General features: G+C 45.6%; 2 non-coding genes across 2 annotated transcripts; both read right to left on the bottom strand.

The window, feature by feature from the left end:
* Positions 1-10,393: 10,393 nt before the first annotated feature.
* trnan-auu (transfer RNA asparagine (anticodon AUU)) lies at positions 10,394-10,467 on the bottom strand. Its single transcript has one exon. It is a non-coding gene; the product is annotated as a tRNA-Asn (tRNA).
* Positions 10,468-13,117: 2,650 nt separating this feature from the next.
* Positions 13,118-13,191, bottom strand: trnan-guu (transfer RNA asparagine (anticodon GUU)). Its single transcript has one exon. It is a non-coding gene; the product is annotated as a tRNA-Asn (tRNA).
* Positions 13,192-25,759: the final 12,568 nt, after the last annotated feature.

Raw genomic sequence — 25,759 nt, 5'->3', positions numbered from 1 at the left:
TCAGATCCTCCCTGGCTACCTTATAACCCTCAATCACCCCAATTGAACCTTCACGCCTCATCTTTACATAGGCCGCCCTCTTCGCTTTAACAAGGGATTCCAATTCATTATTAAACCACGGCTGCCTCACACGATGCTTTCCTCCCTGCCTGACAGGTACATACTTATCAAGGACACTCAATAGTTGCTCCTTGAACAAGCTCCACATATCAATTGTGCCCTTTCCTTGAAGCCTACTTTTCTGAGCCGCGCTTCCTAAGTCATGCCTCACCGCATCATAATTTCCCTGCTCTCAGCTATAACTCTTGCCCTACAGTGCACACTTATCCCTCTTCATCACCAGAGTAAAAGTCACCGAATTGTGGTCACTGTTTGCAAAGTGCTCACCTACCTCCAATTCTAACACCTGGCCTGAGTCGTTAGCCAGAGCTAAATCCAGTATGGCCTCACCTCTTGTTGGCCTGTCAACATATTGTGTCAGGAAACCCTCCTGCACACATTGAACAAACACCGTCCCATCTAACGTACTCGAGCCATAGCTTTCCCAGTCAATATCTGGAAAGTTAAAGCCCCCATCACAACCACCCTATTACTTCCACTCTTCTCCTGAATCATTCTCGCAATCCTTTCTTCTCCGTCGCTCGGACTATTAGGAGGCCTGTAGAAAACCCCTAACAGGGTGACCTCACCTTTCCTATTTCCTATTTCTAACCTCAGCCCAAACTACCTCAGATGGCGAGTCTTCATCCATTGTCCTTTCCACCACTGTAATACTATCCTTGACAAGCAATGCCACTCCTCCCCCTCTTTTTCCCCCACCTCTGACCCTACTAAAGCATTTAAACACTGGAACCTGCAACAGCCAATTCTGTCCCTGTTCTACCCATGTCTCCAAAATAGCCACAACATCGAAATCCCAGGTACCAACCCACGCTGCAAGTTCACCTACCTTATTTCATATACTTCTCGCATTGAAGTATACACACTTCAAGTCACCTTCCTGTTTGCAGGCACCCTCCTTCGAGATTGATGCCATGTTCCTAACCTCCCTATACTCAAGGTCCTGCACCCTAAAGCGACAGTCTAGGTTCCCATGCCCCTGCAGAGTTTAACACCCCCCCAAAGAGCACTAGCAAACCTCCCCCCAAGGATACTGGTGCCCCTCAGGTTCAGGTGTAGACCACCCTGTTTATAGAGGTCCCACCAGTCAACAATCCACAAGCCAGGGACACAGCCAGACAGAACGGACTCAGGATGATCCAAGTAATGATTACAGACGCTCACAACAGACTTCAAAAATACCGACAAGAAATTGCGCGCCAAAAATCGTTAATTTCAAAAACCACCAATCAGGAATGGACCCGGACCATAGAACAGGCCGTCACCATAGGACAGAACAGGACCACACACTGCAAAAAAACGGCACTAAAAGAAAAAATGGCCAAACTAACACACAACGAAGAGGACACCACAACACACACCTGGGTTAAAAACCTCTCCCACAGACAGCTCACAGACATGGAAAGAATAATACTGGCCAAGGGACTCAACTACAACCACAGGGACGCCAAGACAGCAGACGTCCTAGCAGCACTAGAATGCACACTCAGGAACAATGGACTGACAGAAGAGACACAACAAACAGTGAGACAAAGTATCACACCTCTGATAACAAGGAAAAGACAAACAAATAACCTCAAAACCCAGGAGAGAGAAGCACTAAAAACACTAAGAAACGATAAGAAACTAAGAAACACTAAGATACTACCAGCAGACAAAGGCAGAATGACGGTCATCTTGGACAAAGCAGAGTACATCCAAAAAGCGCAACAACTACTTGCAGATACCATCACCTACCAAAAGAGGGAGTTTGACCCCACCCCACAGCTCACCAATAGGATAAACAACACACTGAGGAATCTACAAAAAATGGACAGATAACCAGGTCGGACTGCAAAGAATGAAACCTGAAAGCAACAACACCCCAAGATTCCATGGATTACCTAAAGTGCACAAACCAGACATCCCACTCAGACCCATCGTATCACTAACAGGGACACCATCACACAAACTGGCTAAAGAACTACAGCAGAAACTGAAACACCTGATCAGCGGATCCAGACACTCTATACAATCAATACAGGAATTCTTGGACATCATCAGAAATATACACATAGACAAGGAAGAAACCATGGTCTCCTTCAATGTAACAGCACTGTTCACCTCTATCGACGAAACCCTAGCCAGAGAAACAATAGCCAATCTGCTGGACATACAGAACAGACAACAGGACGCTGAACCTATCAACAAAGACGGCATACTTAAACTACTGGACCTGTGCCTCACAACACATTTCACATTCAACAACCAGATATACGAACAAATCAACAGAATACCCATGGGCCCACCGATCTCTGGACTCATAGCAGAAGCAGTAATGCAAACGTTAGAACAAACAGTCTTACCGCAAATTCAACCCAAACTCTGGGTCAGATATGTTGGATGACACCTTTGTAATCATTAAACACACAGAAATAGAGAACACACACCAGATCATCAACGCCACACTCACAGGAATCCGATTCACGAGAGAGGAAGAAAAGGATAACCAACTCCCATTCCTAGACGTGATGGTACAGAGAACACCGAACGGAGAATTCACCACAAAGGTATACAGGAAAGCCACACACACAGACCAAGTCCCGAACTATGAAAGAAACCACCCCAACACACACAAACGAAGTTGCATCAAGACACTATTCAAAAGTGCCACAACACACCAGAACTGCAAAAAGAGGAAGAACACCTATACAATGTATTCGCCAAAAACGGATACCCATGCAATTTCATCAACAGATGCCGAAGGGAAAGACAACAGAACGAGGACATGCCGCAACCCAAAGGACTAGCCATACTACCATACATAAGGAGCATTTCAGAACTGACAGCCAGACTACTGCGACCACTAGGACTCATAACAGCACACAAACCAACAGCCACTCGCAGACAACAACTCACCAGAACGAAGGACCCGATACCCACCCTGCGCACCTTTATAGCAAAAAAAACCTACCCAGGTAAGTTTGCGCTACACCAGCTTCCGGGTCCGCTCTGTGCTATTTTTGAAAATAAATTTAAATTTTTTGTTGTTTTTTTTCTGTCGACACCAGTTTGAAGTTCCCCATGGACTGTTCGCTCTACTGTGACATCTAAGAATGGGACTTTGTTGCTGTTCTCCTCCTCTTCAAACCAGGAGCACCCCTCAGGCCACAGTCTCACCACTTGGAATACCAATATACACACTAGTCAAAGACCTCCACTGAAGACGAAAACACCAAGTCGAAGATTCACGCCACTCCAGTTACTCCATCCAAGAATTCTTGAACACCAAAGACAACACGCGCAAACCAAATACTTAACCGCAGAAGCAATCATCCCAACATCCACACACGAGTGAACAATCCTCACTCTCTCCGTGGAGCAGGTAAGGGCAGTTTGGCACTGTCTGTTTGTAGACGAGGTTACGTTTGTTTCACGGTTTAAATTTATTTTTTTTAAAAAAAAGCGCGGAGTGGACCCGGAAGCTGGTGTAGCGCAAACTTACCTGGGTAGGTTTTTTTTCCTATAAAGGAGCGCAGGAGAGTCCCGGAGATGTGACTTCACTCTCCAGTCTCCCCAATGTTACAGAGATCGCATCGGGAGCAATGGATACCAAAAACATTACGTTGATGGATGTACCAGTGAAAGTCTTCTTACTACCGCAGTCTGGGTTCAATTCCCAGACAGCGAGGCAATTTTCGGCAGAGCTACAAAAACCGGTCTATGACTCCCTGGTGTTCTAGTGATTAGCATTCGGCGATCTCGTCCCCGCGTCCCGGGTTCGATTCCCGGTCAGGGCAGTAATTTACAGCGGGTCTACGGGCTGTCCATTCTACTTAAATGCGCTGGACAGTTTTTATTGATCTTCGTCATTCCTGGGTGCTGCAGTGTGAAGTAGCTCGTTGAACTAGCATCCTGATGCAGATTTGTTTGCATGTGTTGGGATGATGGCTTTGCAGCTACAAACAAGTGAACAATCCTCACTCTCTCGGTGGAGCAGGTCAGGGCTGCTTGGCAGTGTCTGTTTGTAGACTCGATTACGTGTGTTTTACAGTTTAAATTTAATTTTTCTTGTATCCATCAATGTACGTTTTTGTGTCCATTGCTCCCGATGCGATCTCTATAACACTGGGGAGACTGGAGAGTCAAGTCACATCTCTAGGACTCTCCTGCGCGCCTTTATAGGGAAAAAACACCTACCCAGGTAAGCTTGCGCTACACCAGCTTCCGGGTCCGCTCCGCGCCTTTTTCCAATAAAGGCGCGCAGGCGAGTCCTGGAGATGTGACCTGACTCTCCAATGTCACAGAGATCAGATAAAGTCTTCTTACTGCCGCAGCCCGGGTTCGATTCCCGGGCAGCGAGGCAATTTTCAGCACAGCTACAAAAACGCATCTATGTCTCCCCGGTGGTCTAGTGGTTAGGATTCGGCGCTCTCACCGCCGCAGCCTCTGTTCGATTCCGGGTCCGAGAAGCAACTTTTAGAGGGTCTGCTAGCTACCCATTCTTTTTAAATGCGCTGTTCAGTTTTTTTTATTGGTCTTCATCGTTCCTGGGTGCTGCAGTGTGCAGTAGCTCGTTGAAATAGCATCCTGATGCAGATTTATTTGTATGTGTTGGGATGATTGCTTCTGCAGCTTAAGTACTTGGTTCGCCGTGTGTTCTTTTCCTGTAGACGCTGTTTTGAATTGACCATTGACTGTTTGCTCTACTGTGGCATCTAGAAATGGCACTTTGTTGTTGTTCTCCTCTTTCGTGAATTTTATGCCAGTAAGGATATTGGTGATGGTGTTGTAGGTTTCCTCTAAGTTGTTTCACTTTGTGATGACAAAAGTGTCATCACTGTAGCCGACCCGAAATTTGGGTTGGATCTTTGGAAGGGCTGTTTGTTCGAGTCTCTGCATTGTTGCTTCTGTTAGGAATCCTGATATTGGTGGTTTCATGGGTGCTCCGTTGATTTGTTTGTTAGTCTTGTTACTGAATAGGAAGTGGGAGGTAAGGCACAGCTCCACGAGCTTGACAGTGTTATCTTTGCTGATGACGTTGGTGCTGTTTGGTGTTTGTGTCTTTGGTTCTTCAAGTAGTGTCTTCAGTTTTCTTTGGTCACGTTGATGTTAATGGATGTGAACAGGGCTGTATGTCAAAGGACAGCTTCATTCCATCCTCTTCTATCTTGGTGTCTTTGGTGTTCAAGAATTCTTGGATGGAGTAACTGGAGTAATCGTGAGTCTCCCTCGCCCCCTCAAAACCGCGTATCTGTGCCCCAAACAAGAGAGTCCCCAATAACTAATGCTCTGCTCTTCTCCACCCTTCCCTTCTGAATAACAGGAACAGGCTCCGTGCCAGAGGCCTGAACCCCATTGCTTAACCCGGTAAGTCGTTCCCCCCACAAGTATCCAAAAAAGTAAACTTGTTCTTGAGGGGAACGACCGCAGGGGGTCCCTGCACTGGCTGCTTCCTCCAAGTCCCTCTCACTGTCACCCATCTGTCTGCAATCTTTGGAGGTAGTACTTCCTTAAAGCTCCGATCTATGACCCCCTCTGCCTCCCGAATGATTCTAAATTCATCCAACGCCAGCTCCAGTTCCCAAACGCGGTCTTGGAGGAGCTGGAGATGGGTACATTTCCTGCAAGTGTAATCAGCAGGGACGACCATGGCATCCCTCACCTCAAACATGTTACAAGAGGAACATTGCACTGCCTACACTGCCATCCCTCTAAAAGTAACCTTTAAAAAAAAAATTAGGTCTAAAGAATAGAACAAGCAAAATGCAGCACTGACCTGCTCACCACTACGGGTCTTATTATAAGGTTAGAGGAGGAGGGCGGGTGGGAGGCACTACCCTTTTTTGTGCCTCCGGTTCCTCTCCTGCGCGCCTTTATAGGAATAAAAACCTACACAGGTAAGTTTGCGCTACACCAGCTTCCGGGTCCGCTCCGCGCATTTTTTTGAAAAAAATTTAAATTTAAACCGTGAAACAAACGTAACCGCTTCTACAACCAGACACTGCCAAACAGCCCTTACCTGCTCCGCGGAGAGAGTGAGGATTGCTCACTCGTTTGTAGCTGCAGAAGCAATCAGCCCAACGCATGCAAACAAATCTGCATCAGGATGCTATTTCAACGAGCTACTTCACACTGCAGCACCCAGGAACGACGAAGATCAATAAATAACTGTCCAGTGCATTTAAGAAGAATGGACAGCCGGTAGACCCGCTGAAAATTACTTCGCTGACCGGGAATCAAACCCGGGCCGCGGCGGTGAGAGCGCCGAATCCGAACCACTAGACCACCAGGGAGACAGAGACCGGCTTTTGTAGCTCTCCTGAAAATTGTCTCGCTGCCCGGGAATCGAACCCAGGCTGCGGTAGTAAGAAGACTTTCACCGGTACATCCATCAATGTAATTGTTTTGTATCCATTGCTCCCGATGCGATCTCTGTAACATTGGGGAGACTGGAGAGTGAAGTCACATCTCCGGGACTCTCCTCTCCTTTATAGAAAAAAAAACCTATCCAGGTAAGTTTGCGCTACACCAGCTTCCGGGTCCGCTCCGCGCTTTTTTTGAAAAAAAAATTTAAATTTAAACCGTGAAACAAACGTAACCGCGTCTACAAACAGACAGTGCCAAACAGCCCTTCCCTGCTCCGCGGAGAGAGTGAGGATTGTTCACTCGTTTGTGGGTGTTGGGATGATTGCTTCTGCGGTTAGGTATTTGGTTTGCATGTGTTGTTTTTCTGTTGATGCTAGTTTGAAGTTCCCCATTGACAGTTCGCTCTACTGTGACATCTAGGAATGGAACTTTGTTGCTGTTCTCCTCCTCTTCAAACCAGGAGCCCCCCTCAGGCCACAGTCTCACCACTTGGAACACCAATATACAGACTAGTCAAAGACCTCCACTGAAGACGAAAACACCAAGTCGAAGACTCACGCCACTCCAGTTACTCCATCCAAGAATTCTTGAACACCAAAGACAACAAGATAAAAGAGGATGGAATAATACTGTCCTTTGACATACAGCCCTGTTCACATCCATTAACATCAACGTGACCAAAGAAAACTGAAGACACTACTTGAAGAACCAAAGACACAAACACCAAACAGCACCAACTTCATCAGCAAAGATAACACTGTCAAGAACGTGGTACTGTGCCTTACCTCCCACTTCCTATTCAGTAACAAGACTAACAAACAAATCAACGGAGCACCCATGAAACCACCAATATCAGGATTCCTAACAGAAGCAATAATGCAGAGAAAATGGAACAACTTAGAGGAAACCTACAACACCATCAACAATCTCCTTACTGGCATAAAATTCACGAAAGAGGAGAACAACAACAAAGTGCTGTTGTTCTAGATGTCACAGTAGAGCGAACGGTCAATGGTAAATTCAAAACAGCGTCTCCAGGAAACAACGCGAACCAAGTACTTAAGCTGCAGAAGCAATCATCCCAACACATGTAAACAAATCTGCATCAGGATGCTATTTCAACGAGCTACTTCACACTGCAGCGCCCAGCAACGGCGAAGATCAATAAACAACTGTACAGCGCATTTAAGAAGAACGGATAGCCCGTAGACCCGAATTCCTGATGAAGGGCTTATGCCCGAAACGTCGAATTTCCTGTTCCTTGGATGCTGCCTGACCTGCTGCGTTTTTCCAGCAACACATTTTCAGCTCTGATTTCCAGCATCTGCAGACCTCACTTTCTCCTCGATAATTTTAACTGTGTCCAGTGAGAGGAAATAATTTGTTGTTGGTGAGAAACATTTCTATCTGAACTCGCTGTCACTCTCCTGATAGATTGTCTCTGGATTATGTAATAAACTTATCGGTATTATGTCATTCACACCGCACTGTCACCAACTGAAAGAAGCGGCTGCCCAGAGATAGACGGCTGTGTTTAAATCCAGCAATGCACTGGGGGAAGCTGAGCATTTACCCAAACACTGGGCACACCACCTCCCTGACACAGTGCTCACAAATCAAACTGGCAGCAAAGCTTCACGTGTGATTCCGGAAAGAAGCCTGGGCTTAACAGACATCCAGAGCGAACTCAATTCTTTCGCGATTGGAAATATGAGGAATCGACCTCAGTGAACCTGACGTGATTTGAACACGCAACCCTTTAATCTGGAGTCAGACGCGCTACCGTTGCGCCACAAGCTCATGGAGTGTTTGGGGGCCTGTATTCATGCTTAAGGGAAGTGACCGCACTACAATGATTTCACGTTATGAGTAACAACGGAGATCAACAGTTTATGTCTGTTCTGTCTCTCCACTTCTCCTTCTATTTCTCGAAACAATTTCCAACTCTACCTCAATAAAAATCTGAAAGAACTGCGGATGCTGTATATCAGAAACAAAAAACAAACAGTAGTTGCCGGTGACCCTTCGATAGAACTGATGGTGATTGGGAAAACGTTGGTTTATATGCAGGAGATATTGTGGGAGGAAGGCGGATGCAGTAAATGATAGATCAGGACAGACCCCAAAGAGAGGGAAGAACTGTTGGACAGGAAAGGGAGTTGATAACGATCTGCGTGGGAGGGTGAATAACTGTTAATAGAGACTGTTCGTGGCTAAGAATAGGTAGTGTGTAATGACAGACTATGTGATAACAAGGCTTGGTGTGTGTGGTAGAGATGAGGATACTATGGATTTCAGGCCCTAGAATTATTGAATTCGATATTGGGACCGGAGGGATGTATGGTCCACAAGTGTAATATCCGGTGCGCTTCGTTCTGCTGGTGCTGGGCTTCGCTGGGACAATACAGCAAACCTGAGACAGAGATGTTGGTCAGGGAACAGGGTGGGGTGTGGAATTGGCAGGCAACTGGAAGCTCAGGGTCTTTTTTGCAGGCAGAATGTAGATGTTCTGTAGATGTTTGGGGAACATTTTCCTGACCCCATTAAAAGCACACATTGTCAAAGCCGAGGAAGAGCAGCAAATAAAGCCCTCCTGGGTGGGTTCGAACCACCAACCTTCCGGTTCACAACCATGAAAGTATTACAAGCATTTTCGACAAGCGATACAGGGGACTGGGAAGAAAAGTATTATAAACTGTGAACAACAAAGTTCTGGAGCACAACACTTACATTCAAAGACCGAAAACATCCAGATTCTGATTAAACAGATTGCATTGTGGTGCTTTTCTGCAAAACATCCACTTGCAATATCCGACAGAAGAGTGACAAAACCCATCCCTGTCAGCCCAGGATAGAAAATCCGAAGGGATGAAGGTTTGCTTATTTTCTGAAGATTCACAAAACTAAGACTGGGTTTTGGTTATTGTTTCCTTTCCACTCCCAGGAGCCGCAGTGGTTGGGGCGGTGGGTTGGGGAAAGTAAAATGTGCCCTTGAGCAGCGTGTGAGGCTATTTCAGCTTCCGCTGTGACTTGACTCCGATGTTCTGAGGGACATTTATTGACGCGAGACAGTGAAAAGATTCTCATTCCCGCAGATCGGGAATTCAAACCGTATGCCGGCTTCAGGACAATGAGAAAGATTAATTGGGGTGTGTGAAGAATCTGTGAGCTGCATTTCAAACAGGTGGAGACAGATGCGTCATTCATTGGGCCCCTGGCCCAGTGCGTATCTAACGCCACCATGCTGCAGAGTTCTGACGCTAACACGGACATGCGCAGCAATGGGAGCAGTTACAAGGTCAACAACCAAAGATAATCACCGTTACTGCTTTCCTTCCACAGTCCCAACTTTGTGAAGCAGTATCTTTCACTGGCAAAGGAAACACCCTTGTCCTCAGGGTCACACCTGCGTGGGGAAACCGCAATGGGTTTCAAGTCCATCGCATAAACCACTCAGCCCACGAATACAGAACCACACTGACAGCTTCACTTCCCAGGTCTGTCTGCCTGCGGAGCTGAGAAAGAGTGAATCATCGCAGAGTTTGTTTGAATCCATTCACTTTAGTGATTCGAAAGGGTTAAATATCTGCACACTGCGAGTCTAGGTGTTTCATCGCAAAAGATGAAATGAACTTTCAGTTAAAAACAAATCTAGAAATTTCAGGAGGAACGGAGAAGGTCAGGCAACATCTATGGAAAGAGAATCAGACACAGCATTTCAGAATTCCGTTTTCTCCGACAGGAGTTGTCAAACCTGCCGAGTTTCTCTTTTTAGGCTCGGGTTCACAGCATCCGCAGTCCCTTACGTTCGACAATAATACAAATCCAAAACCCCTTTGTGGAGAAGGTTCCCGAGTGGATAACATTTTCCTTATCGCATTAAAGTGCACACAGCCGCGAAGCCAAGAAAGAGCAAAGAACTAAACGTCCCTGGGTGGGTTCGAACCAACAACCTTGCGGTTAATAGCCCAACGCGCTGACCAATTCCGCCACAGAGACAGGCAATGGCAGGAACTGCGCCATCGCTTAGGGGAGGCTATTAGTGAATTCATAATTCAGCCTGCCCCGCCTAGAATTACAATTGTCATCTATCACTTTTACTTTTCCTTAATAATGCCTGGGACATTCATTGTGGAGACACCGGGGACAGTCTGATCCCACCCTCTGCAGACATATCCATGTCACGAGGAACTAATTTTCTTCCTCCGGGACCGTCGCCCTTCGAGCCTTTCAGTGTTTTGCCTGTTCCCGAGTTCCCTCATTGGCTCGAAGGCGAGAAGGGGTTTGAATTCCTGATGTGCACGAACGACAATTCTTTCAATCTCTCAGATCAGTTCATGTCCCGAGAACATCAGAGTCAATCTCCCAGCCTCTTCAACAAGGGGACGGTGTCTGGACTGTCTCTGCTCAGTCTGACGGTTCACCTTTCATTCTCATCTAAATCCGCTTCCCAAAGAGTTTCTAAGGGTTCACAAAGCTGGAAACTGGGATTTCTGTTTTGCTTCATGAACATTTTTCCATTTCCTAACTGACAATATTTTGCCAAAATCTCTTCCCAAGTGTCCGCCATGCTTCATTTTCAGGGATGAGAAATTTCCATTGTGGGGAGACATTCCCAAGGTTGGGAATGTTCGCTTTGGAGCAAAGAAGGTTAACTGGAGATTTCCTGGGGCTGTTGGTAATGATGGGAGAAGAAGCGGTGGGAATGGGCAGATTAATGATCAGAAGAACCAATTGCCACTGACCAGAGTAAGTTACCAGAGAACAGGAATTGAAGTTCTTGAATGAAAAGCAGCACTTGTGCCCAATAAACACAGAGAATACTGCAGAAAGCCAACAGGTCGTGCATCATCTGTGGAAAGGTAAACAGAGCTGACGTTTTGAGTCTGGTACGTTGTTTGTTCCGATCTCGAGTTTCCTGCATGGAAATCAATTCCCAGACATGAGAAAACGGGACTTTATTGAGACGGGTTTTGTGAAGTTTGAGCGATAATGCAACCAACAGGAAGTCATTTAAAATCGCCAGCGAAGAAAGCATAGCCAGCAGGTTACCACCCTGGGCGGGGGAGCCCCAAAGGATCTCCACGCCAGCACCTTAAGTATTCGGCCACAACTACACGCCCAAAGTCATGATCTAAAATTTCTCATGGAATTGCTCTAACAGGAAAGGTAAATACTGGGCTTGTCCTGTCCGCGCCATAGCCCCAACGTATCCTGTTCCCCTGGATTTGATCAGGACAGAGGAGGCTGATGGGAGATCGAATTGAACTACACACATTGATGAGGGACAGAGCGGGTGGGAAGGATCCATTTCCATGCGTAGAGAGATGAATAACCAGGGCCGAAAATAAGGAGCCACTTCAAGAAATTTGGGGTTCATTCAGCAAAGCTAATGTAGAACTGTTCACAGAAAATTGTGATGAAAGTTGGGGCGGAGGGTTGGAGAAAGTAAAATGTGCTGGTGAGCAGCGTGTGGGGCTATTTCACCTTCCTCTCATCTGACAACGCTGTGACTTGACAACGATGTTCTCAGAGATAATTATTGATGCGAGACAGTGAGAAGATTCTCATTCCCGCAGATCGGGAATTCAAACAGTATACCGGCTTCAGGACAATGAGAAAGATTAATTGGGGTGTGTGAAGAAGCTGTGAGCTGCGTTTCAAACAGGTAGTTGGAGACAGATGCGTCATTCATTGCGCCCCTGGCCCTGTGCATATCTAACGCCACCATGCTGCAGAGTTCTGACGTTAACACGGACATGCGCAGCAATGGGAACATTCACAAGGTCAACAACCAAAGATAATCACCGTCACTGATTCCCTTCCACAGTCCCAACATTGTGAACGAGTACCTTTCACTGGCAAAGGAAACACCCTTGTCCTCAGGTGCCTGCTTCATTTCGATCACGATTTCCAACCCCTCACTGTTCTAGTCTCATTTCCAAACACTTGGCTCATAGCCTCAAAAGAAGCTCTGCGGATATCTGTTTGATCCACCCGAACAGGCAGTGGGTTGCAGATTCCCACCAGTCCCAATGTGAGTGAAATATTTTTCACCCTCCACTGATTTGAATCTTAAAGAAGAAGCCGGGGAGCAAGCTCCCTTTCTTTTCGACGACATTTCTCATTTTGTAGTTGGCAGGGGTCACACCTGCGTGGGGAAAGCGCAATGGATTTCAAGTCCATCGCATTAACCACTCGGCCCACGAATACAGAACCACACTGACAGCTTCACTTCCCAGGTCTGTCTGCCTGTTGAGCTGAGAAAGAGTGAATCATCGCAGAGTTTGTTTGAATCCATTCACTTCACAGTGATTCGAATGGGTTAAATATCTGCACACGGCGAGTCTAGGTGTTTCATTGCAAAAGATGAAATGAACTTTCAGTTAAAACAAAACACGAAACTGCAGGAGGTCAGGCAACATGGGTGGAATGAGAATCAGAGACCACATTTCAGAACTCCTTTTTCTCCGACAGGTACTGTCGAAACTGCCGAGTTTCTCTTTTTGTCTCGGCTCCGCAGGCCCGCATGTCAGACATTAATTCAATCCAGAAACCCCTTCGGGGAAAGGATTTCTGTTTGGGGGACGTTTTCCTGACCCCATTAAAAGCTGATGGCTTCAAAGCCAGGGAAGAGCAGCGAACACACCGCCCCTGGGTGGGCTCGAACCACCAACCTTTTGGTTAACAGCCGAACGCGCTAACCAATTGCGCCACAGAGGCAAGCAGGTGTAGGGGTTGCACCATCACTTAGAGGTGGCTGTTAGTGTGTTCATAATTCAGCCGGCCCCGCCGAGAATTACAATTGTCGTCTAACAGTTTTACTTTTACATAATAAAGCCTGGGACATTCATTGTGGAGACACCGGGGACAGTCTGCAGACACATCCATGTGACGAGGAACTAGCTTTTTACTCCAGGGCCGTCGCCCTTCGAGCCTTTCAGTGTTTTGCCTGTTCCCGAGTCCCCTCATTGGCTCGGAGGCGAGAAGGGGTTTGAATTCCTGATGTGCATGAACGACAATTCTTTCAATGTCTCAGATCAGTTCATACCCCGAGAACATCAGAGTCAACCTCCCGGCCTCTTCAACAAGGGGACGTTGTCTGGATTGTCTCTGGACAATCGATAGGATGAATGAAGATTGGTAAATGTATTTGGTGACAGTTCTGTTCTAGCCCTGTGAGCGAAACGTGGATCTGAAGGAATAAAAGGGACATTAACAACATCGATCTGAAATTGGATACGTGACAAGAAACAGAGCCATCACTAACAGTTTGCTTTTGAACTGGAGAAGGTTTCTCGTGAAATTAGCTTGAGGCTCGAGGTATGCAAGATCAACATAACTTAGGTAAAACACGCAAACACTTTCCTCGTTAGCAGACAGTGAAAGGCTTACAAAACGCAAATTAAACATTTTCGACAAGTGATACAGGGGGCTGGGAAGATAAGTATTATAAACTGTGAACACCAATGTTCTGGAGCACAACACTTACATTCAAAGACCGAAAACATCCAGATCCTGATTAATCAGATTGCATTGTGGTGCTTTTCTGCAAAACCTCCACTTGTAATGTCCTACAAAAGAGTGACAAAGCTCAGGATAGAAAATCTGAAGGGATGAACGTTGGCTTATTTTCTGAAGATTCGCAAAGCTAAGACTGTGTTTTGGTGATTGTTTCCTTTCCACTCCCAGGAGCCGCAGTGGGGGAGAAAAACACCATCTGATTCACTCCTGTCCCTTTTTAGTGAAGGAAACTGCTGTTGCAGGAAAGGGTCCACTCAGTCATCCCAGCTGCATGCTTTACCTGGCTGTACCAGGGATCCAGTAACAAACGGACAACTCAGCTGACCAACAAAGAAAGTGGGGTGGGGGGACTGGATGCACTTTGAGCTGGAGGTGTTTTCTTTTAAAAGCACTTATTGTATGCCTCTTTTCCTGGTGAAATCTGAAGCTGTAACAAAATAAGTTCGTAGTAAAGGTTACCTGAACATACCGTCAGGTTCAGACTCTGCGAGGTCCAACAGGTTTTTGTTTTAAAGCTGCTCATTTCTTTCAGTCTCCAGCACTAATGTCATGTCTCAGAAGGATCAGTGAATGAGTAGCTAATCTTGTTAGAAATTGTATATTTTTCAGGACTACAGGTTCATTGTTTCATTGGCATTGCAAAGTTTACTGGCAACAGTTAGAGGTGTGGGCTGTATTCACTGGAAATAAAGTTTCAAAATCTCACAAACACCAGGGTATAGTCCAACAGGTTTATTTGGAGGCACTGGGTTTCGAAGTGCTGCTCCTTCATCAGGTAGCTATGGAGTAGGATCACAAGGCACAGAATATAGTGCAAAAAGATTATAGTGTCATGCAACATAAGTGATGAATTGAAGAAACCTAGATTTCTGTTAAATCATTCATCTTTTAAAATGGATTGCAGATTTCGGCTAATTAATCTGTACATTCCAGAACTTATTTTAAGTCACGTTTTCCAGGAAACTTAATGTTTTATAAAAGGAGGGAGCACTTCACGTCAAACAATGCATGAAAGCTGTGAGGTTAGAGTCTGTCTGTATCCCAATCTTGAGTCAGACTGGTTCTACTTCCAAATATATAATCCTGCAAATGCAAATTCACTCCAAATGCGTGAGTGCGTGCATGAGAGAGAGAGTGTGTGTGTAAGTACGTGTGCATGCTGGGTAAAGTGTGTGTGTGATGGAGTATAATCATGTGCGAAGATGTATGCATTGGTGTGAGTGTAGGGACGTATTATTGTGTGTCTGAGAGAGAGCATGTCTACCGGAAAGGCTCTGCACGAGCGTGTGAGTGTGTAAGTGTGAGAGAGAGCATAACAGTGAAGTGGGGTTACCTGTCATGTGACATGAACCCAAGGTCGCGGTTGAGGCCATCCTCCTGGTTTGCCAAATTGGCTGTTAGCCTTTGCTGGGCCACTAAAAGTGATTAAGCAGTTACACAACACACATGGGAGAGGGCAGGGTGGGACGTGTCTTTCGATTTGCAGAAGGTGGGACGTTCTGGGTGCTAGAAACTAGGGAAAACACACACTGGAGGACCTTCGGCACAGAGAGATGGAGCTGGAAGCCAGGCTGGAGACACGTTGGGGGAACCACTGTGGATACAGGCCGTTTGACCCACCAAGTCCATACTGACCCTCGGAAGAACATACCCTCACCCCCGACCCACCCGATAACCCCCACAGCTTATCCCTGAATTTCGAACGCCCAATCCATTCTAGCCTGCACATGTTTGGAACATGGGAGGAAAACCAAGCACCCAGAGGAAACCCACGGAGACAGGGAGTGGGGGAGGGGTAAGAAAGGGCAAAGTCCACACTGTCACCATGAGGGTGGGTTCAAACCCAGGTCCCTGGCGCTGCAAGGAATCCCCTCTCCAGCACTCGGCAACCGATTGGCTTCTGCCCAATCCTGGTGACACTCCAGTCAGTTTGAGGAAATCGATTTGCTTCCATAGAGTTTCCACGGGGCAGGGGTCGTTGTTACCCGCCAGATTCAACAATCCAATGAAAGGCTCGTCTACAGCAAGAACACTAGTCCACATTTCGCGAAAGAATTAAATTTCTCTCTGCAATTAGAGTCCTTGAGCCCTCCCACGCAGGCTGCGTGTATTCATGAGGATTCTCAATGCATGTTGATATTCGAAATTCCCCAATCCTGGGAAAAAAGATTGAGTGCATTCACCCTCTCCATGCCTCTCAGGATCTCTTCACCTCTATGAGCCCGCCCCAACCCCCCGAGGCTCTTATGCTCGAAATAAAAACGTCTTAGCTTGTCCAACCTCTCCCTGTTACTCAGACCTTGAGTCCTGGTTTCTTGTAAATGTCTTCTGCACTCTTTTCAAGTTTAATAACATCTTTGTTTCGCAAGGTGATCAAAACGAATCACGATACTCCAAGTGTGGCCTCACCAATATCCTGATTAACTGCAACATAACTTGTCAACTTCTATACTCAATTCCCTGACTGATGAAGGGCAGTGAGGCTTAAGCCTTCTTCACTGCCCTGTCTACCTATTTTGTTGGACATATCGGACCTGCTCCAAACTGGATAATCTAACTGATGTGACAGGAAACCGCTTCCTTTCTTGAGACAAGTCTCCCAGAGAGAAGTTGCTGGTTGACTGTCTGAACTACTGAACCTCAGTGCCCTCCTGCCCTCAGGAGGGGGGTCCACATATTTGCGTAAAGTGGTGCTCGAAATTTTTATCATCTTTGGGATGGATCTCCATTCATTCAGTGCTATGGAGTCATGTAGGCCAGAAACATACCCTTCAGACCAACCAGTCCATGATCCCCAACTAAACTAATGCCACCTGTCTGCTCTTGGCCTATAACCAGTTTGTTAATAGTTGTGTTTATTTTTTAACTGTAACGATTGGATTAAAAAATTGCTGATAATTGATTTTAAAGTGTTGGGGATTTATTTTTATCACTAGAACAGATTACACCACTTTTCAGGCTAATTTTACCTAATGTAGGGCAACATGTTCCTCTGGGTGTTTCTGTTTGAGATCTTGAATGCTGCTGTGATGTCGTGCTGAATGCAATGGAGTCAATATTAATCCTAGCCTCACTGTGGCTGTGGGTGAATTGCCTTAATTTGGCTCCTGACTCAGAAACTGCGCAGAGAATCAACTGCTGAAACAATGATTTGCACTTTATTGTCTGTAGCAACCAAAAATAACCCCCCCCCCCCCCACAAGTTACCAAGTTCAACCTCACTCCCAACTTGGGGATCATCCAATTGATGGCAGAATTTAATTGACTTTCCACCGACAATATCTGTCTCTGGAAGTGTTCAGGGATTCACTGCAGTGTTGTTCTTCCAAGTACTGCTGCTGCATCTTTCTGGGTTTAAATTCTGGTGGAGATTCATCACTTTTAAATCTGTGGTGTGATGTTTCTTTAGATTCTAACACCACCTCCCCACATTGCTAGAGACCTCCAGTGTGTAGCATACCTTCTTAGCCTTGAGGTTTAGCTGTCTGTTTGAAACAGCCTGTCCTGCAATTAACCTCTTGGTGTCAAGGCCATCCTTCCACAGACAGACTAACTTGTCCTTTTGTCACGAGTTTATTAAAAACTTATCTCATCTGTCCCAGGAAACAGCTTGTTGTTATACATCCTTCTTCCCAGGGATAGTTAGCTAGCAGAAATTAGGCCATTCAGCCCATTGAGTCTGCTCCACCATTCAATCCTGGCTGAAAATTTTCTCATCCCCATTCTCCCCGTAACCCTTGATACTTAAGAATGATTATATGGTGGAGCAGACTCAATGGGCTGAATTGCCTAATTTCTTTTTCTGAGGGCTTATGATTTTGCAGTTTCTCAGTGGCCCTTTTGTTTCTTGATCCAGAAAGAGTTATTGCTGACTCAGGTTTACAAGACCACACCATAGTCCTCTCTGCATTGTCCAGGAATAACTATTCCTTCTGAGATATTGGAAATTCCAGACCTACCTTGGTATCCCTGAATAAAATCGGTTTGTCAGAAAATCTCTGCTCCTACTCTGGAACAGAAGGATTATGGGGAGAAAATTCAGAAATCGGATGTGCAAAGAGACGATGGAGTTCTATTCCAGGATTCTCTCAAGGTAAACTTGAAGGTTGAATCAATAGTTGGGGAGGCAAATGCAATGATGGCATTTATTTTGATCAGACTTGAATATAAAGGCAGGGATGTACTTCTGAGGCTCTGTAAGGCTCCGGTCAAGCCGCATTTGGAGTATTGAACGCAATTTTGGGCCCCATATCTCAGGAAGGATGTACTGGCCCCTTTATTATTAACTATTCAATTCAGCTCATTGAATCAATTCTGCCATTTATTCAGATCACGTTAACTCTGGTAAACATCAACTCCACTTTCTTGCTATTTCGCCATAATCCTCGATTCCCTCACTAGTTAAACAAAAACTGACAGCCTTGAATGTACTTAACGACCCAAGCTCAACAACCCCCTGTAGTAACATGTTCCACAGATTTACTGCCCTCAGTAAAAATTCCTATCTGTCTTCAACATGCAATCTCTCATTTGCAGGTTATTCCCTCTGGTGCTAGACTCACCCACAAACGTAAACTTTTCCACATCAAGCCTGTCAAGTCTCCCCAGAATCGTTTATGTGAAAATAAGGTTACCTCCAAATCTTCTCACTTGTAATAAGTATAGGCCCAACCTATTCACTTCTCTTCATATGATATTCTTTTCATCCTAGTCAACCTTCTCTGGACTGCCTCCAAAGCCAGTATATCTTTCCTTGGGTAAAGGACCCACCCAGTGTTCAGTTGTGGCCTGACTGGTGCCTGACATAGGTTCACTATAACCTCCCGACCTTTACACTGTATTTAAAGGTAAACCTCCCATTTGCCTTCCCTATTTTTCACTGAACTTGGAGGAAGAGATGCATGGGTATGGGCTTCCAAATCCCTCTATTCAACAGCTTTCTCCATTTAACATTCAGCACTGTTCCTCCTGGCAAAGTGCACAACCTCATTTCCCCAAATTCTATTCCATCTGCAAAAGGTTTGCTCATTTACTTAATCTGTCTATATCCCTGTGCAGATATTTCATGTCTTCTCACCACCTGCCTTCCCATCAACCATCTTTTCTGCAATCTTGGCAATAGTGCATTCACTTTACTTATCGAAGTAAATACTTGTAAATAATACATATTGTAAATAAGTTTGGCCCCAGCACTGATCCCTGTGGCACACTACTAGTTACAAGTTGCTATCCTGAACGTGCCCCTTATCCCAATTGTATCATTGGTTAGCCATTCCTCTATCCATGCCTCTTTGCTTATTATTTCATGTGATGTGAATATCATTGGGTCTGCCAACAACCCTTCCCAAATTGTCCTTGAAAATGTGGCGCTGAGCTGCCTCTTAAATTGCTTCACATTATGATTTGGTCTGCAATAATGTTCAGGAGCGAGTTCCAGGTTTTTGATCAATAACAAAGAAGCAATGCGATATATTTCACAGTTGGAATGCTGTGTTCACACTTACCTGCTCTTGGTAGTTGAGGTGATGGCTTGGAAGGTGCCATTGAAGAGCCACCAATTAATCAAGCCAGAATGATAGATTGTGGCCAGAGATTCTGCTTTCTGACTTTCATCATCAATCTACATTCTTTCCAGCCAATATTTTAGTCTCAAACTGCCACACAATTACTCCTGTTATAGCTTCAATCAGCTATAATAATATGACCACCCTTGGGATGACTTTTCACACTTGAGTGCAAAATAAATACAGATAATTTTTTCCAGCTTTGATGGAACAAAAAAACAGCAAATTGATGGATAATTGCAGTTAGTGCAAACAAAGCTAGCGATCGATAAAGACTAACCCTGTTCACTTCAATGGCCAAATTACATTTTGAAAACCAAATACACACAGACAACATGTCAAAGTGGTTCCTAGGAGGAGAAATGGGACATTGAAGAGGAGTGAAATGATTGCTTTTGGTCACCGCCACCATTGTCCGAAAAACATATTGAAAGGATTCTTTATAGGTAGGCAAAAAGATGGAGTGGTATAACACTTCAGACACCGCAAAGTGTAAGACCACTTTCTAGTGGAAGAAAAAGACATTTCTTATTTCTAGAAGAACGGGGGAACAAATGGGAAATAAATCTGAATTGGTAACTCTTTCTTATTAAGGATGTTCCTTCACCACAGTCTTGACTTAGAGCATAAGTTCTTCATCAGGAATGAAGGTTGGTCCAACGGGGCTGAGAGATAATTGGGAAGAGGATGGGGATGGAGGGGGGGGTAACTGTGAATGAAATAGGTCGATGGTGGTGCAGATTTATCATGAGAGGTAAGACAGGAGGGTGGAGCGAATAGGTGGGAAGCAAGATGAAAATGTAGGACTGCTCAAGAGGCTAATGCCGAGTTGGAAGGTTGGATCTGGGACAAGGCGCGTGGTGTGAGAGTGAGGGTGAGGGGAAATACGGAAACTGTAGTTGGTGGGTCCCAAGGCAGAAGATGAAGTATTCTTCCTACAAGCGTCAGGTAGCTAGAGCTTGGAGGGGGATGCGGCACAGGACTTGCATGCCCTTGACCGAGTGGGAGGGGAAGTTAAAGTATTCAGCCACAGGGCGATGGGGTCGTTTAGGTTTGGAGTCCTAGAGCTGTTCCCTGAAATGTTCTGCAAGTTGGCATCCAGTCTCCCCAATGTGTCAGAGCAATGGACATATAAATAAATCTTATAAACAAATTGGATAAATTTTAGCATGCCGGAGTATTTATCTTTAATGAAGATAACGAAAATATTAATAAAATTCGGTGACTGTTTGATACGGTTTGTCGGTCAGGCTCAACTCATCCCCTTCAAATGAGACAATGCTATTGATAGCGGTGAACTACTCTTTTTGCTGTAAAATCACAAGTTATTGATTTATTTTCACAACTTACTGGTATTCACACCTGCACATTCAATGTCAAACTCTGACATCAGAAATGAAATTACAGCATTAATTTTGACTGACAATATTCGAACAAACAAATTAGTAGCACACAGTGAATACCAAGTCTGATAAATATGAAATCAAATTTGACCCAAAAAATATACAATCAAGATGGGAGATAATAAATGGGGGAAGTGCATAAGGTAAGAAATGCAGCATCAAAGAAGGTGCTCCTCCAGGGAGTGTATTTTACCAACTACAACTGCTAAATATAAACAAACACTCTGACATGATCCTCCGGTTTTAATGTGAACCAAAGCCCCATACAGTAGGTACCATTTAAATAAGTTAATAGATACAAGCCTTGAGCCAATCCAGCCTCCAGTTGGGCCCCCCTTTTGGAGCTCGGAGCTTCCTCCAGCTCCGGTGGGTTGTTGAGCTCCTGGGATCCAGCTGCCACTGCCACTCCTCCACTGAAGAAGCTTTGGGAAGCAGATGCAAAGGCAAGATACAGAACAGAGTACCTTTGCCAAGGAAAGCAGCTTATGGAGACATTGAGCAATAGCATCACATGGTTTTGACCAATCGACCTCTGGGTTATGTGCCCAGCACACTCATGCTGCACTACTCTGCTTCGGTGCTCCGAGTCACCGGATTGTGGATCAGTTTAAATTCGATCCTCTATCTCTGATAACATCGCTGCACAAGGCAGTGAAGAAAGGTTTAGGCACACTAACCTTCATCAGTTAGGGAATTGAGTATAGATGTTGGCAAGATATAGTGTAGTTATACAGAACGTTGATAAGGCTGCACCTGGAGTATTGTGATCAGTTTTGGTCCCCTTGGTATCGTGTGATTTCTGACATCTTCAACTCTGGGTTAGTGTTGAACTTGATAGGATATTTTGTCCAACTCAGCATGTTTAAACAGTATCGCTCGGAGGGAGTCATTTGAAACATTTGAGGAGGTGAGTTCAACAAGATTGAACTATTCAAAGTTACTTGGACTCTCTTTTAAACTTACATCAGGACCAGTAGTCAGAGACACATACAACATGGAAACAGACCCTTCGGTCCAACTTTTCCATGCTGACCTGATATCCTAAATTAACCTAGTCCCATTTGACAGCACCTGACCCATATACTCTGGAAGCTCATTTCATGTATGTGCCACCCTCTGCATGAAGAAGTTGTCCCTTTAATATATTTCGCCTGTCACCCTGAACCTATACCCTCTATTTCTGGACTCCTCCAGCCCAGGGAAAATACCTTGTCTTTTACCCTGTCCATCCCTCTCATGAATTTAAACGTCTATTAGGCCACTCCTCTACCTCCGATGCTCCAGTGAAAACAGCCCCAGCCTATTCAGACTCTCCCTGTAGCTCAAACCCTCCAACCCCCAGCAACGTTCCGTAAATCTTTTCTCATAGAGAAGTCAACGTTTCAGTCCTGAAGAAGGGTTAATATCCAAAATGCTGACTACTCCACATCCTGATGCTGCCTGGCTTGCTGTGTTCTCCAGACCTCCTGCTTGCCTACTTCGGGTTGCAATAGGTAGTGGCTCAGTGGTTACCACTGCAGCCTAACTGTGCCACAGATCCAGGTTTGATTCCAGCCTTGAGTGTCTGTCTGTGAGGAGTTTGCATATTCTCCCAGTGTCTGCGTGTGTTTTCTCTGGGTGGTCGTGTCCAAAGACGTGCAGGTCTGAGGTTTGATGAAGGCCTTCCTGCACTTAGAGCAACTGAACAACCTCTCCTCCATGTGGACCCACCAGTGGGCCAGCAGGTCAGAAGAAAGAGCAAAGCCCTCCATGCACTCGGGGCAGAAGAACCGCCTCTCCTCGGTGTGGACCCACTGGTGTCTCAGCAGGTGGGAAGAACTGCTGAAAGCCATCTTGCACTCAGGGCTTGAGAACAGACGTCCGGGGTGCTGCACTCAGGGCAGCAGAAGGGCCTCTCCTCTCTGTGGACCCATTGGTGCTTCAGAACCCTTTCAAATTTCCCAATATCCTTCTGATAGGAGGGAGACCAGAATTGCACACAATATTCCAAATGTATTCCACAATATTCCAGTGTCCTGTCCAGCCACAACGAAACTTCCTAACTCCCATACTCAAGTTAGAGGATTGCGATAGTTTTTAAAACTCACAAAATAAAATAGGAAAAAAATGGAAGGACAAACCGAATTTTGAAGTCAACTTGGAAGCATCATTGAGAAATCGGCGGACTAGGTTTATTAGGTACCTGTTCTCCTTAAATACACGATATACATCTTTATCTTCTGCTCTTCGTAGTTCACAAAACCATGCTGAGTATCCTTGATCACATTATTCCTATCCAGATGTTCATAAATCCTATCCCTTACAATTTTCTCTAAGACTTTGCCCACAACAAAAGTGAGACTCACCGGCCTATAGTTACTAGGGTTATCTCTACTCCCCTTCTTGAACAAGGGAACCACCTTTGCTATCCTCCAGTCTTCTGGCACTATTCCTGTAGACAATGAGGTCATAAAAAATCAAGGCCAATGGCTCTGCAATCTCCTCCCTTGCTTCCCAGAGAATCCTAGGATTAATGCCATCAGGCCCAGGGGACTTATCTATTTTCACCCTTTCCAGAATTTCCAATACCTCTTCCCTACATACCTCAAAGCCATGAATTTTAATTGATTGTGACTCAATATTCACATCGGCAAGAATGTCCTGTTCCTGAGTGAATACTGATGAAAAATATTCATTCAGTGTTTCCCCAATCTCTTCTGCCTCCATGCGCAACTTCCCACTACTATCCTTGACTGGACCTATTCCTACCCGAGTCATTCTTTTATTCCTGACATACCTATAGAAAGCCTTTGGGTTTTCCCGAAACCTACCAACCAAGGACTTTTCATGTCCCCTCCTTTCTGCTCGTAGCTCTCTCTTTAGATCCTCCCTGGCTAACATAACTCTCAATCGCCCCAATTAAATTTCATGCCTCATCTTTACATAGGCCACCCTTTTCACTTTAACAAGGGATTCCAATTCATTATTAAACCACGGCTCCCTCACACGACCCTTTCCTCCCTGCCTGACTGGTACATACTTATCAAGAACATTCAATAGTTGCTCCTTGAACAAGCTCCACATATCGATTGTGCCCTTCCCTTAAAGACTACTTTTCCAAGCCACGCATCCTAAGTCATGCCTCATCGCATCATAATTTCCTTGCCCCCAGCTTTAACTCTTGCCCTGCAGTGCACATTTATCCTTCTTCATCACCAGAGTAAAAGTCACCGAATTGTGGTCACTGTCCCCAAAGTGCTCACCTACCTCCAATTCTAACACCTGGCCTGGTTCATTACCCAGAACCAAATCCAGTACGGCCTCACCTCTTGTTGGCATGTCAACATATTGTGTCAGGAAACCCTCCCGCACACATTGGACAAACACCGCCCCATTTAATGTACTCGAGCTATAGCTTTCCCAGTAAACATCTGGAAAGTCAAAGACTCCCATAACAACCACCCTATTACGTTCACTCTTCTTCTGAATCACCCTCGCAATCCTTTCTTCTACATCTCTAGGACTATTAGGCCTGTAGAAAACTCCTAACAGGGTGACCTCACCTTTCCTATTTCTAACCACAGCCCAAACTACCTCAGATGGCGAGTCTTCATCCATCGTCCTTTCCACCGCTGGAATACGATCCTTGACAAGCAATGCCACACCTCCCCCTCTTTTCCCCTCACCTCTGACCCTACTAAAACATTTAAACACTGGAACCTGCAACAACCAATTCTGTCCCTATTCTACCCATGTCTCCGTAATAGCCACAACATCGAACTCCCAGGTACCAACTCACGCTGCAAGTTCACCTACCTTATTTCGTATACTTCTCAAATTGAAGTATATACACTTCATGTCACATTCCTGTTTAGAGGCAACCTCCTGTGAAATTGATGCCATGTTCCTAACCTCCCTCCACTCAAGGTCCTGCACCCTAAAGCTACAGTCTCGGTTCCCAAGTCCCGGCAGAGTTAGTTTAAACCCCACCTAAAACAGCACTAGCAAACGTCCCCCCAAAAGATACTGGTGCCCCTCAGGTTCAGGTGTAGACCCTCCTGTTTATAGAGGTCCCACCTTCCCCAGGAAGAATCCCAGTTATCCAGATACCGGAATCCCCCCCTCCTGCACCATCCCTGTTGCCACGCTTTTAACTGTTCTCTCTCACTATTCCTTGACTCGCTATCAAGTGGCACGGGTAACAAACCAGAGACAACAACTCTGACTGTTCTAACTCTGCACTTCCAACCTGGCTCCCTGAAAGCCTGCCTAACATCCTCATCCTTCTTCCTACCTATGTCGTTGGTGCCAATGTGGACCACTTCGGACTGCTCCCCCACCCCCTGAAGGACCCGGAAAACACGATCAGAGACGTCGCTTACCCTTGCACCTGGGAGGCAACATACCAATCGTGAGACTCTCTCACCCCCACAACACCGCCTATCTGTGCCCCAAACTATCGAGTACCCAATAACTATTGCTCTGCTCTTCTCCACCCTTCCCTTCTGAGCAACAGGAACAGGCTCCGTGCCAGAGGCCTGAACCCCACTGCTTACCCCTGGTAAGTCCTCCCCCAACAAGTATTCAAAAGGGTTACTTGTTCTTGAGGGGAACGACCGCAGGGGTTCTCTGCATTGCTGCTTTCTCCAAATCCTCCTCAGTGTCACCCGTCTGCCTGCAATCTTTGGAGTTGCAACTTTCCTGAAGCACCGATCTATGACCCCCTCTGCCTCCCAAATGATTCTAAGTTCATCCAACTCCAGCTCCAGTTCCTGAACACGGTCTTGGAGGAGCTGGAGATGGGTACACTTCCTGCAAGTG

This window comes from Hemiscyllium ocellatum (genome assembly GCF_020745735.1).
Source record: "Hemiscyllium ocellatum isolate sHemOce1 chromosome 27 unlocalized genomic scaffold, sHemOce1.pat.X.cur. SUPER_27_unloc_17, whole genome shotgun sequence".
Taxonomy (NCBI): Eukaryota; Metazoa; Chordata; class Chondrichthyes; order Orectolobiformes; family Hemiscylliidae; genus Hemiscyllium; species Hemiscyllium ocellatum.
This window is presented reverse-complemented; position numbering and strand designations above follow the sequence as displayed.